The sequence below is a fragment of the Terrapene carolina genome, unplaced genomic scaffold (assembly GCF_002925995.2).
Source record: "Terrapene carolina triunguis isolate 2854851 unplaced genomic scaffold, T_m_triunguis-2.0 Scaffold570, whole genome shotgun sequence".
Classification (NCBI taxonomy): domain Eukaryota; kingdom Metazoa; phylum Chordata; order Testudines; family Emydidae; genus Terrapene; species Terrapene triunguis.
In genome coordinates this window covers 89,834-102,782 of record NW_020664921.1, presented here as the reverse complement: position 1 = coordinate 102,782, position 12,949 = coordinate 89,834, and the positions used below count along the sequence as shown (strand labels likewise).

The following is a 12,949-nucleotide window of genomic DNA, read 5'->3' as shown; positions in this document are numbered from 1 at the left end:
ATTATCTATTGAAATTAAAAGAAAGAAATAGACAAAATGAATTTTGTCAAACCCACTTAACAGCAATCACAATATGCTAGGGGATGGAAATTCACAGCTAAGGCACCCAACCTTAATTCTGCCCTGTAGTGACACCAGGCAGTCGCCAGAGGGCTATGAATTAGGCATTTTAGTGTATAAAGTTCCAGATTAGATCATACCGATTTATAAAGACACATGAGATCTTTTCCTCAGGATATCACCTTCACTAGGTTGAGTTTTTTTTTTTTTATTGGTAATTCCCAGAAGTCAGTAGATAAATTACATTCTATCAGTTATGAAGTTGCCATTTCATATTTCTGGGGAGTGTCTATAATTTTGCACTAGGGGCCAGGTCCTTGGAGAGATGGAACCTTGGTTTCATTTTAACTTCTCCATGCTCAGCAGCTTCTGGAGTTTGGTTCAAAGTATTTACATGTTTCCCTGGCCTGTTCTTAAAAGTGCTGCTTTAGAACGTGGGGAAGGGCAGGAACTGACTGCAGGATCAGTAGCTGAGTCCCTTAGATATTGATAGCTCATCGGAAGAAGGACGGGGATTGGTGGGTGTCTGGGGATTTAATAATAAACACACAAATATCATTGTTCTTAGTGAATTTTCATCTTCTAGTTCCCATAACCCACTAATTATCCCTGGCTGTCCCCGGGAGTCTGGGGAGGGAGTACCAGTAAACTCCCGTGGCCAGTGTGGCACCTAAGGCACAAGGATCTTTCAGTGGCTGGCTTAAAGTCACCCAGAGTGAAATTCACTTCACTGGATAAATCCCTAGTTGCTGAGCTCTGCAGAGGGGTGGGTAGGTGAATTCCATCCCCCATTCTTGAGCATGGACCCCCCTCCAATTCTCACCCTGATCTCAGACACTACCCCAAACTTCCCCTACAGTGATGCTGCCAGAGCCATCTGCCATGGGACCTGGAGGGGACAGAGGCCCAGCTCCAGAACTACTACCCGTGCCCACAGCCCCCATCCTGTGCTGGAGTTGCCCTGACTTTCCACTCTGCAGATTGGTCTAGCTGTACCCAGCCCATGCACCCGCTACACACAAACTTTCTCACAACACACATCCCAGGATCAGGAAAGACCATCTGGGGCTGGCTGCAGTCTCCCTTTGCTGCTGTGAGAGGAATGGGATGGTCCCTGATATAGGACACAAACATACCCAGGGGCAGAAGGGAAATGTAGTTTCTTCCAGGGGATCCTGAGCTCTGTCTTCCTGTTTGACTCCTTCTACCACTTTCAAATCTCTTGGAGAGACAAGGTGGGTGAGGTAATTTCTTTTAGAACCAATTAAAAATCCCTCTCTTTGATATCCTGGGACCAACATAGCTACAACAACTCTTTTCCCTTTGTACCCCCTCCCCCTCTCATCCCCCCCTCAGCTGAGACTGTCCCATGTGATGGGAGAATAAGGGTTCAGTCCTGTAGCTGGATTGGGTCTCACCAGCACTGATGGGAGTGAAAGCCTGTGTGCATTAATGACAGCAGCAGCTCTGGGACTCTGAGACACAGGGAGAAGAGATGGGAGTGAGCAGGTTATGTTTGTGCCAGGTGTGAGTTACTCGTGTGGGAATTCTGCGCCACTGCGTACGCACAGAATTCACGTCCAGCACAGAATTTCTTTCTTTTCTTTTTTTTTTTGCATGAAGAAAATAAATTCTGCCCGAGAAGTGCTGCAGTTCTGCCTTTCACCCACCCTGTCGCACCAGAATAGCCAACAGCCAGCTGGGTTGATCTTGGAGGGAAATTGTTGCCCCGAACTATACCCCAAATAGGAAGAGAGTTAGTGGGTGTAACTTTGAAGAGTCCTCAGACATGCCTCTGGGGGTGGGGAGAGGGTGGTCATTGTCTACTCGCAAGAGGGTGTGAAAAGGGCACAGGAGGAGCAAGTGTCCCCTATGGAGACTGCCCAGCCCCAGGTTATCCAATCCCAGATGCTTCTTCCCCCACCATACCCCAAACCTCTTCACCCCTCCAACCATCACTGCTCCCCCTTCCTGACTGGTAGAGAACCTCTAAGCCAATAGTGTGTCAGGGCTCAACCCTCTGACTGAGGCCTCGGGGCACTTTCTTCCTCTCTGGGGGTACCATGCCACAGGGGTCCCACAAATCCACATAGCTTAGGCTTTGGCTTCAGCCCCGGCTGGTGGGGCTCAGGGCCCTGGACTTCAGCTCCATGCGCTGGGATTTCAGCTTTTTGCCCTGGGCCTCAGCGAGTCTAATACTGGCCTTGCTTGGCGGCCCCCCTGAAACCTGCTAATGGCCCCCCAGAGGGCCCCAGACCCCTGGTTAAGAACCACTCACTTACACCACGAATCACAGCAATGTTCAGGTTACTGCCAGTCATAGAATATCAGGGTTGAAAGAGACCTCACGAGGTCATCTAGTCCAACGCCCTGCTCAAAGCAGGACCAATCCTCAATTAAATCATCCCAGCCAGGGCTTTGTCAAGCCTGACCTTGTCCCAAAGGACCAGTCACTTACTTAGGTCAATTGAATCTTAGATCTCACAACAAAGACAATGCTTGTAGCCAGTCCTGTAATAACCTGTATTAAGATTTATTTAAAAGGAAATAAGAGTTGTTTACAAAGTTAAAGCAGGTAATCATATAGATGCAGACAAGTTACAGTCTTAAATTTCAAAAGGTAATAGAAGCTTCTATGATAAGCAAGCTCTATATCTTCCTAAGGACTAACCCAGGCTAATCAGCTGGGGATCTCTTGCTTATGCCTAGAAACTTTGCCCCCCAGAGTCCAAGCATCATATAGATAATCTGTTCCTTCTGTATGGGGTTTTTATCACCTTCCTGCCATGTGCTCTGAACTGCAAACTCAGCTAATGGGAGGTAAAAAAACATCTTTTGTCTTCTTTAACATCCCATAATAGTCTATCTGGTGTTGATGGACCTTTCCTGCGAGGCAGGATGTAATGCATTCTGTTGCCAATCAGCACTTCACATAGGTAAAGTCTCTCTGCTGTCTGCTGATTTACATAGTCACAGAGGCTCACAATGCAACTAGTCAGATATTAACCCAGGCAGCAACTCACGAGCATTCAATGAAGTCTAAACACATTGTTATAATCCTAATACCTCTTTTAACAATACTAACACAAGTGAGCCAGACTGATTCCAGCTATACGTTTGTCCGTGTTCAATTAAGACATGGGGGCTTTTTCAAGAGCTAACACCTCATCGGCCAGTGTCACAGGCAGGATGGGCAAGGATGGTATCTCTAGCCTCTGTTTGCCAGAAGCTGGGAATGGGTGACAGGGGATGGATCACTTGATGATTACCTGTTCTGTTCATTCCCTCTGAAGCACCTGGCATTGGCCACTGAGCAAGATGGACCATTGGTCTGACACAGTGGGCCCTTCTTATATTCACAGTCTCTATCAGGAGTATCTACTCATTTAGACTCACTGAGGAGCCACAGAAAGAAACAAAGTGTGCTGAGGCAAGAAGGCCCAGTCTCAGAGCCCCCACGTTCACACTTGTCAAAAGCTATAAGTAGGCCCAGCCCATGAAAGGGGGCACTCCCAGGAGAGACTGTATAAAGGCTGAAGCATCAAACAACTTTGTAAACCTGAGACAGCTGCCTTGGGGACAATGACAGGGAGCATCCCCCAAAGTGACTCCTTTGATTCTGCTCTTCTCTCGCCTTTGGCTCATAGAATCATAGAACTGGAAGGGACCTCGAGAGGTCATCTATTTCAGTCCCCTGCACTCAAGGCAGGACTAAGTATAATCTAGACAATCCCTGACAGGTGTTTGTCCAGCCTGCTCTTAAAAATCCTCAATGATGGAGATTCCACAACCTCCCTAGGCAATTTATTCCAGTGCTTAACCACCCTGACAGTTAGGAAGTTTTTTTTCCTAATCTCTATCCTAGACCGCCCTTGCTGCAATTTAAGCCCATTGCTTCTTATCCTTTTCTCAGAGGTTAAGAACAATTTTTCTCCCACATCTTTGTAACAACCTTTTATGTACTTGAAAACTGTGATCATGTCCCCTCTCAGTCTTCTCTTCTCCAGACTAAACAAACCCAATTTTTTCAATGTTCCCTCATAGGTCATGTTTTCTAGACCTTTAATCATTTTTGTTGCTCTTCTCTGGACTTTCTCCAATTTGTCCACATCTTTCCTGAAATGTGGCACCCACAACTGGACACAGTACTCCAGTTGTGGCCTAATCAGTGCGAAGTAGAGCAGAAGAATTACTTCTCGTGTCTTGTTTACAGTACTCCTACTAATATATCCCAGAATGATGTTTCCTTTTTTTGCAACAACATTTCACTGTTGACTCATATTTAGCTTGTGATCCACTATGACCCCCAGATCCCTTTCCGCAGTACTCCTTCCTAGGCAGTCATTTCCCATTTTGTATGTGTGCATCTGATTTTTCCTTCCTAAGCGATGTACTTTGCATTTGTCCTTATTGAATTTCACCCTATTTACTTCAGACCATTTCTCCAGTTTGTCCAGATCATTTTGAATTTTAATCCTGTCCTCCAAAGCAGTTGCAACCCCTCCCAGCTTGGTATCATCCTCAAACTTGGTAAGTGTAACAGAGACTGTTACTGGGAGGGTTTCACCATTTCTCAGAGGGTTACACCCTGGTGGGAAGGGGCTAGGCCTCTACTGGAATAAGGTCACTCTGTGCTTCACAGTGTGGCAGATCCTAGAATGTCCATTAGCAGGGAAAAATCCTGGGGGGAATCGGCTTGTGAAATGGACAAAAGCCCCGTCTGAATTCTCTCACATTGCCCTTCTCGTCCTGTCAGGCTACAGAATAACGTCCACGTTTTGCTCCAGATCCTCCCATCCTCCCTGGGGGAAGGAAATGGCTGCAATGGAGCTGGCTCAGGTAAGAGATTATCAGGGAGCTGGTGGTGGGCTCTGCTTGGAGGGAGAGGAGCAGTAAAGGCATAGGAAGGTGGTAGCTGCTACAGGTGGTGGGAGGCAGGAAATATCTAGGGTGGAACAAGGGAGGGGACAGGATGTGACAAATCTGCTGAGACTTGTGTAATCTAGGGTGTGATGGGTTGTCACCCCCGGGGTGCAGTCTGGTGGGCTTCTGGGAACCGCTGTGCCCTCTAACCCTGAAGCTGGACTGGCCCTTCTCACACTGCTTTGCTGGAGATTCAGCCACCCTCTCCAAGCCCTGTTATCACCCAGCACAACAGCAGGTGGCGCCATACACCCAACTAAGCTACCTGAGTGCTTTACCTAAGCCACTCAAGGACAGATAGAAGACAACAGCCAATTTCCCAGCTCCCCAACATTGCACACTTGCTGTATAGTAAATTCAGAATTATACCATCTTATAGTTGCACAGGGCTCTCTATAATGTAAGCTCATTAATATAATTCACCTTCCCCTCGATATGGGAAAGATACGCACAACAAGCTTGTGCTAACCAAGCTCAGATTTTCCCCAGACACTTCACTCAAAATACTTAACACTGGTTAAGATGAAGCATAAAACAAGTTTATTAACTGCAAAAAGATAGATTTAAAGTGATTATTGTTAGAAGAAAAAAGGAGCAGGTTTACCCAGAGGCGGATATCAGTACAGGCTTCTTTATTGCGATACTTGTTCCCCTCCACCCAATTGTCGAGTAAGCACTGGATTAGTTACATCACACTGCTTTTATCTAAGAGATGATGTCACACCCCACCTTATGTAGCTTTTCCACATGGCGGGAACCCTTTGTTCCAAACTCAGTTCCCAGTTCAATTTGTGGAAAAATAGACGTAACAAAATGGAGTTCAGTGTCATGTGGTCTGGTCACATGCCCTAGCATGCCCTGCTGAGTCATCGTAGCCATGACTCATAGGCTGGCTGAAACATTCACAGGAAGGCTAAGCTCTTCTACGGTCCATTGTCTTTGTTGATGAGCCATCCGCACTGTCTGGCTTCTTCACTGTTGTACCTGAAAGGCTAGTTGTGGGTGTTACCAAGAGTAAGCACATTTGAAATACAGATACATAGTCAATATTCATAACTTCAGATACAAACATGATCCATGCACACTGGTAGGATAATCATATTCAGCAAATCATGACATTTCCAATGACACCGAACATGACGCATCTTGCACAAAATGCATCATAATTATGTCCTAATCATATTATAATCACCCCACTATCCTGAATATGGGGTGTAGTGTGAGATAGGGCCTAATTTCAAGGCACAGGAGTTGGGAATGGAACTTTCCCTCTTTGTGGAACAGGAAATTGCCCTCCAGCCAGGGCTAGGAAAACTTCCCAGGCTCCCAGTGCTGGAGCCTGAATCTATTGACACTTCATTTGTTACCACCATCCCCAATCTTTGTGGCAACTGCAAACTTTATCAGTGATGATTTTATATTCTCTTCTAGGTCATTGATAAGAATGATTAAATAGCACGGGGCCAAGATACAATCCTTGCGGGAACCCGCTAGAAATACATCCACTCGACCATTGTTCCCCATTTACAATCACAGTTTTAAATCTATTTAATGTATGCTGTGTGTATTTTGTATCTTGCTAGTTTTCTAGTCAAAATATTGGGCTGAACCAGGTCATATGCCTTACAGAAGTCTAGGTATATTACATCAGTACTATTAGCTGCAGCCAAACTTTTGATCTCATCCAATAAGGGTATCCAGTTAGTTTGATAGGATCTATTGTGTCTAAACCTTTTGTTAATTGGTAGTAATTATATTACCCTCCTTTAATTCTCAATTAATGAAATTCAGTATCGGCTGGTCCATTATCTTGCCCAGTATCAATTTCAGACTAGTACTCTTGTAATTAGCTAGGTTTATCTCTTTTACACTTTTTAAATATTGGCACAGCATTAGCTTTATTCCAGTCTAATGGAATTTCCCCAGTGTTCCAAGTCCTAATTAAAATCAACATTAACAGTCCTCCACACTCCTCCACCAGGTCTTTCAAAACTCTTGGATACAAGTTATCTGGACCTGCTGATTTAAACATGTCTAATTTTAATAGACATGTTTAAATCTGTTTAACGTCCTCGTGAGTTACTGTTGGAATGGAAAGAGTGTCGTCGTCAACATCTTATGATATGACTATATGACTGTTTTTCTCCAAATACAGAAGAGAAATATTTATTGAACACTTTTACCTCTTCTGCATTATTTTTGATAATTCTGTCATTTCCATCTAGTAATTTACCACTACCATTGTTAAGATTAATGTTGTACTTAATATACTTTTAAAAACTTCCTTTTTATTTTCATTGGTTGGTCATTGATTTCTGATAGCTTCCCTTACCAATTTTCTACAATTCTGACCTTCTCACTTATATTCTTTACTATTGACTTCCCCTTTCTTCCATATATTTTATTTGGAGAGTGTTGGGATTCCTAGCAGGGAGCCACCAGCAGGGTACAGAGACAGCCCCATCTCTTATATCAAGCTCTGGCTAGTAGGTATGTGATAAATGTGAAGACCCTGCCTCCGTCTGTCAGCTGGGAGACAGGGTCTCTCTTTCCACCCTCTGATGCCTCCTGGCTGCTCTAGGCAAGGTGGGGGTGGGACTCTGTTAACATGTGCCTTCCGGAGCTTCCATTTACCTGGTGCTGCTGTTCCGTGAATAGTGGGGCTGTGACTGGGGCAGCAGGTACTGAGTGTTGGACTCTTTCTCTTTCAGGGGCCGGTGACTTTTGAGGAGGTGGCTGTGCATTTCACCAGGGAAGAGGGGGCTCTGCTGGACCCCACTCAGAGAGCCCTCTACAGGGATGTCATGCAGGAGAACTATGAGATGGTGGTCTTGCTGGGTAAGGAGTCCTGTCCACTCGGATATTAGAAGCTGTGGGGTCTCTAAAGGACCTGAATAGTAATAACTTTATACCTTTATTAATTATACAAGTTTTGACAAGTTTCTTTGCCCCCCTTTTTTTGCCTTATCTCCCACCCACTAGAATAATTTTTAGACATGTGCTTTTTTGGTGCTATCAGTCATTTTAAAATTGTATTTAATTTATCCTTATTGAATACATTAATAACTAGAGCTTTCATGACTTTTCCTCATTTTAAGAGGAAAATATGCCACCTGTAGAATTCTAAATTGAGTAAATAGGTGTATGACTCATGCATGACTTGTGTGACAGTCAGATGAGCTCATCTTTTGATAGGAGAGCGTATAATGTTGCCATTCAGGACCCCACAAGTGAAGGGAGAACAGAGCCATGGGAAGGGAGGAGAAGGGGGGAGGAGATAATTCTGGGGTGCCAGGACATGGGGAATGTGTGTTCAGAGTTACAGCTAAGAAGCAACAGGGAGGGATGAGGTAGTGAGAGACGACGAGGGAACTCCCAAGGTGCTGGGAGGTGGTGCTGGCTGAGAGTAATGGGAAGAAGGGGAGGGGAGTATGGAGGAAGGCATCCAGGAAGTGGGCTGGATGGGTCAGTGGGAGGGAGGAGAGGTTTGGGGATCTAGAGCTGTGGGGGATCTCAGACGTTTAATCCCGAATCCCTACCCAAGCCTTGTTGCTTTAGCGCCTACACTCCAGTTTTATTTCTCTTTATTATACATTTTCCCCCCAAATATTATTATTTTAACTCTTGACCTCCCTCTCCCACTCATTACCCCCCTCCCCATCTAACCTCCCCATCTCTGTGCACAGTGATCCTGGCCACCGATCCTGAGTCCTTCCTGCATTCCTCCCTCCCACAGGAGGGCCACGACCAGGGCACTTTGCTGATGATGTCACAAGGTGGTAGTGTAACCTGTACGGTTTTTACATCTATAATGTTACGTATTGGGGTAAAACTTGCCGTTTTACATGGCTACTCAAAGTTAATTGAGAAGATGAAATTCGGTGAAACACACTGAAACTTGATTTAATACAGACCATTATAATTGAAATCATAGGCAAGGATTAATACACATAACGATTAGACTAAGATAAGTATTGTAAAGAGGGTCTTGCACTGTGTATACTTACAAGTTATGGACACCATTGGAAACAAAGATCGAGAGGCAAGGGAGGCCCTGTTTCAGTTTACACCGTCTCGAGGACCCAACAAAATGAAAAAGTGGTAACTAGGAGAGGTATTTTATCCACTTCCTTATGGTAATAGGATGGCTATATACTATATCTGCTCCCTTACTCTGATTACAGTAATGTCAATAGCTGCCCCAACTCATATGTGGCCTTTGGGAAGTCCATAATTAAGCATCAAGCATTAATACTCATGATTTACATCACTTATTTATTAATAATTCCAATATATGAATGCGGTCCAACTGCTGAGATACTGCATAGCAACCTAATTGCTAAAGCCCTCCCCAAACTTCCTTCTTTCAGAATCCTGTGGCGTGTTGCACCTGTTTGTGGTTACTCATTAGTCTCTCAAAATGAGGGTGCAAAATATTTGACCTGGGATTCTCTCCTTAGGCCTATTCAGGTAAATACTAGACTTCAGTATAACTACTCCCACAAAGCCTGAACCTAATATAAGGCTCAATAACCCATTTATTTATGTTCACCTCCTTGCTTCTCCATGCATGTTCCTGAGGTTACGTGGCCCAGTTCTTGTTTCCTACAGTCTCCATTTTCCAGAAGAATTAGAGGCTGTTGTTCCTGAATTTTAGTGTTTAATTCCCCAGCCTTCTCAAACTCCCCCAGTGTGTGAATTCTCCCTCCCATTACACCTGAGTAACTAGATTTCCTAATTCCCCAAAAGGTGCTTTTGCGATGTCACAGTTCTGGTGTAGCTAAGTCTTTGACCTGCCTCCATGGTCTGCTCAAGGAATGGCCTCTCAGGTATCAGGCCTCTAGCCAGCCCCTCTCTATGGGTAGGGACCCACATGCCTCTCCCGTTTGACTAGGGTTTGAGGATTGCAGCTTATCTTCCACTGTCTTCACTGGACTAACGTCCAGTTCCTGTGCTTTGCTTTCTCTCCAAGGGCTGTGAGCAGTGTGTGTGTGTGTGTGTGTGATAGAGGTGGGAATTTTGGTGCAGGGAGCTCTACCGCAGCAAAGACAAATGGACAGGCACAGTAAAAGGAAAACAAAATGTTTTCTACAGCAGCAGGGCTCAAGGGAATTGGCCAGTATGGACTATATTGTCTTCTTTGCTTCTCAGTCCTAATCTAAGGACTTTCCAATGCTGTGTTTCAGTTGACTAATAAACCCTGCTATGTTTTAAAAGTCTGCCCAGTGTCACAGCAAAAACTTTCTGAGCTGCACTAAAGCATGAATGAGGAACAGTCTCTGAACAGGAGTGTCATTCAGCTGGACCTGCTGGCAGAGCTCACAGGTTGAAATAGGAGTGTTGAAGCCAGAGGCTCAGTCTCAGGTGTTGAAGCTACATGGTCTATCCTTGTGGAAGAGTGGGACCCCTTGGGGGTCTAGCACACTCAAGGGGCACCTCCCAAGGACTGTTTAAAAGCCAGGGCATTGCACAGATCCTATGGATCCATGACAGTGTGCCAGAGGTTAAGCCTTATGGATGAAAACGTATAAAACAAGAAGACAATCCAAATGCATATTTACCGTCGTCCCCTCATGAGTCCTCTTGGTAATCCCTGATAGATTTTAATACACTTTGGAACTGTTCTTAAAGGCTTACCTCTTGGTTATCAGTTCATGTCAGTTTGTAGCCCCAACCCCCCCCCCCCCCCCCCAGTCAGCTCAAAGGCAACTGTTTCTCCCAAAAAAGTCTATCTGTCTTTCAATCTGCTGAATGAGGTGAAATCAGTCACTGCCCCTTTCTGAGTGGGGCAAAGCTTCAAAAGATGAAGATCTGCATAACCAGCCTTTAGATCTTGCATTCATCACCTTTTAGTGATACCAGATTGCACAGGAATCCCATCCCTGAGCCCTCCCCGGTATCATCTGGCCCATCTCAGCATCATAGTGTGTGAAAAATTCATGCTTTCAAGGGCTGGATCAAATATACAGATAACAGTCATAACTAGGACCAGTGTTTGCTGGCAATGAAAACAGAGTATTTGACAAACATGAGCAATATATAATCCTTTAGCATGTGCTGTGATGGGTTGGATCACAGTACCCCCCTTGGGAACTGCCAACCGATGTGCCAAGACTACTTCTGCTCCCGCTTTCCTGCCCTGGTAGGGTGCTGGAGTCCTGAGCTGTCTTGTTGAACCAGACATGCCAGTCTGCTCCAACAAGGACCCAGGGTCTGAACCACGTGCCCCAAAGCTGCAGACTTAACTGAAAGCAGCTCACAGAAGTGTTCCTGTCTTTAACACTCAGATGCCCAACTCCCAATGGGGTCTAAACCCCAAATAAATCCATTTTACCCGGTATAAAGCTTATACAGGATAAACTCATAAATTGTTCGCCCTCTATATCACTGATAGAGAGATATGCACAGCTGTTCCTCACCCCACCCCCCAGGTATTAATACATACCCTGGGTTTTTTAATAAGTAAAAAGTGATTTTATTAAATACAGAAAGTAGGATTTAAGTGGTTCCAAATAGTAACAGACAGAACAAAGTGAATTACCAAGTAAAATAAAATAAAACATGCAAATCTAAGCCTAAAACAGTAATAAAACTGAATACAGCTAAAATCTGACCCTCAGAGATGTTTCAATAAGTTTCTTTCACAGCCTGGATGCCTTCCTAGTCTGGGCACAGTCCTTTCCCTTGGTACAGCCCTTGTTCCAGCTCAGGTGGTAGCTAGGGGATTTCTCATGATGGCCCCCTCTCTTGGTTTTGTCCCACCCACTTCTATATCTTTTGCATAAAGGGGGAATCCTTTGTCCCTCTCTGGGTTCTCACCCCCTCCTTCTCAATAGAAAAGCGCCAGGTTAAAGATGGATTCCAGTTCAGATGACCTGATCACATGTCACTGTAAGACTTCATTACCCACTTGCCAGCACACACATATACAGGAAGACTTACCAGTAAAACAGAGCCATCTACAGACAATTGTTCTGGTTAATGGCAGCCATCAAGATTCCAAACCACCATTAATGGCCCACACTTTACATAATTACAATAGGCCCTCAGAGTTATATTTTATATTTCTAGTTTCAGATACAAGAGTGGTACATTTATACAAATAGGATGATCACACTCAGTAGATTATAAGCTTTGTAATGATACCTTACAAGAGACCTTTTGCATGAAGCATATTTCAGTTACATTATATTCATAATCATGAGCATACTTTCATAAAATCACATAGAGTGCAATGTCACAAGTGCATTGGGGGGAGGGGACAGAAGCCAGCTGTGTGGGGGAGGTGGGGCCCAGACACTGGGCATTGATAGCCTAGAGCCAGCTGTGTGCTGGGGAGACGGGGCATGAACCAGCTGTGTGCAGGGGAGATGAGCAGAGGAGAGGTGCTGTGGACGCAGTCGAGAGCAGGTGCGAGCGCCGTCCTCTCTGCAGCATGATGAGAGAGCCTAGTGTCCTACTGCCAACTGCCCTGCCTGCCATGGGGAAGCTGCAAAGTGGTTTTGCTGAGCCCAGACTTCTATGAGGAGCAAGTCTCAACAACAGCCAGCCTCCAGTCTCTGCCCTGCTACCTGGGGAGGAGTCAGGTGTCTCTGGGCAGAAATCTGGAGGGTTGTGACCCTGCATGCCCCACCCACCCTCTGTTCAGCAATTCCTGATATGAAGGGTGGTTCCAGAAATGAAGAGTAATTTCAGAAAAAAATACAGTAATAGCAGCAATTTCCAGAAAACACTGGCCCTCGTCGTAACATTAAATACAATAGTCACAAGGTGTATGCCTCTGTTCATCAGATCGGTCACTCTGCCTTCACATAGTTCACTCTGCTGGTGGGTTCTACCCCTTCCCCCATTCTGTGTCTGTCTTGTTTATTTAGATAGTAAATACTTCAGGGCACCAGAGAAGGTTTTGGAATTAATTGACAAACTTAACAGTAACAAGTCACCGGGACTAGATGGCATTCACCCA

General features: G+C 45.0%; 1 protein-coding gene and 1 long non-coding RNA gene across 6 annotated transcripts in view; both read left to right on the top strand.

Annotated features, from left to right (window-relative positions):
• Positions 1-12,949, top strand: part of LOC112117296 (zinc finger protein 850-like) — an 80,922-nt gene that overhangs the window by 62,809 nt on the left and 5,164 nt on the right. The gene's annotated exons all lie outside the window — the stretch shown is intronic.
• On the top strand, positions 4,550-7,732 carry LOC115271351. Its single transcript, XR_003899920.1, has 3 exons — positions 4,550-4,590; positions 4,817-4,899; positions 7,695-7,732. It is a non-coding gene; the product is annotated as an uncharacterized LOC115271351 (long non-coding RNA).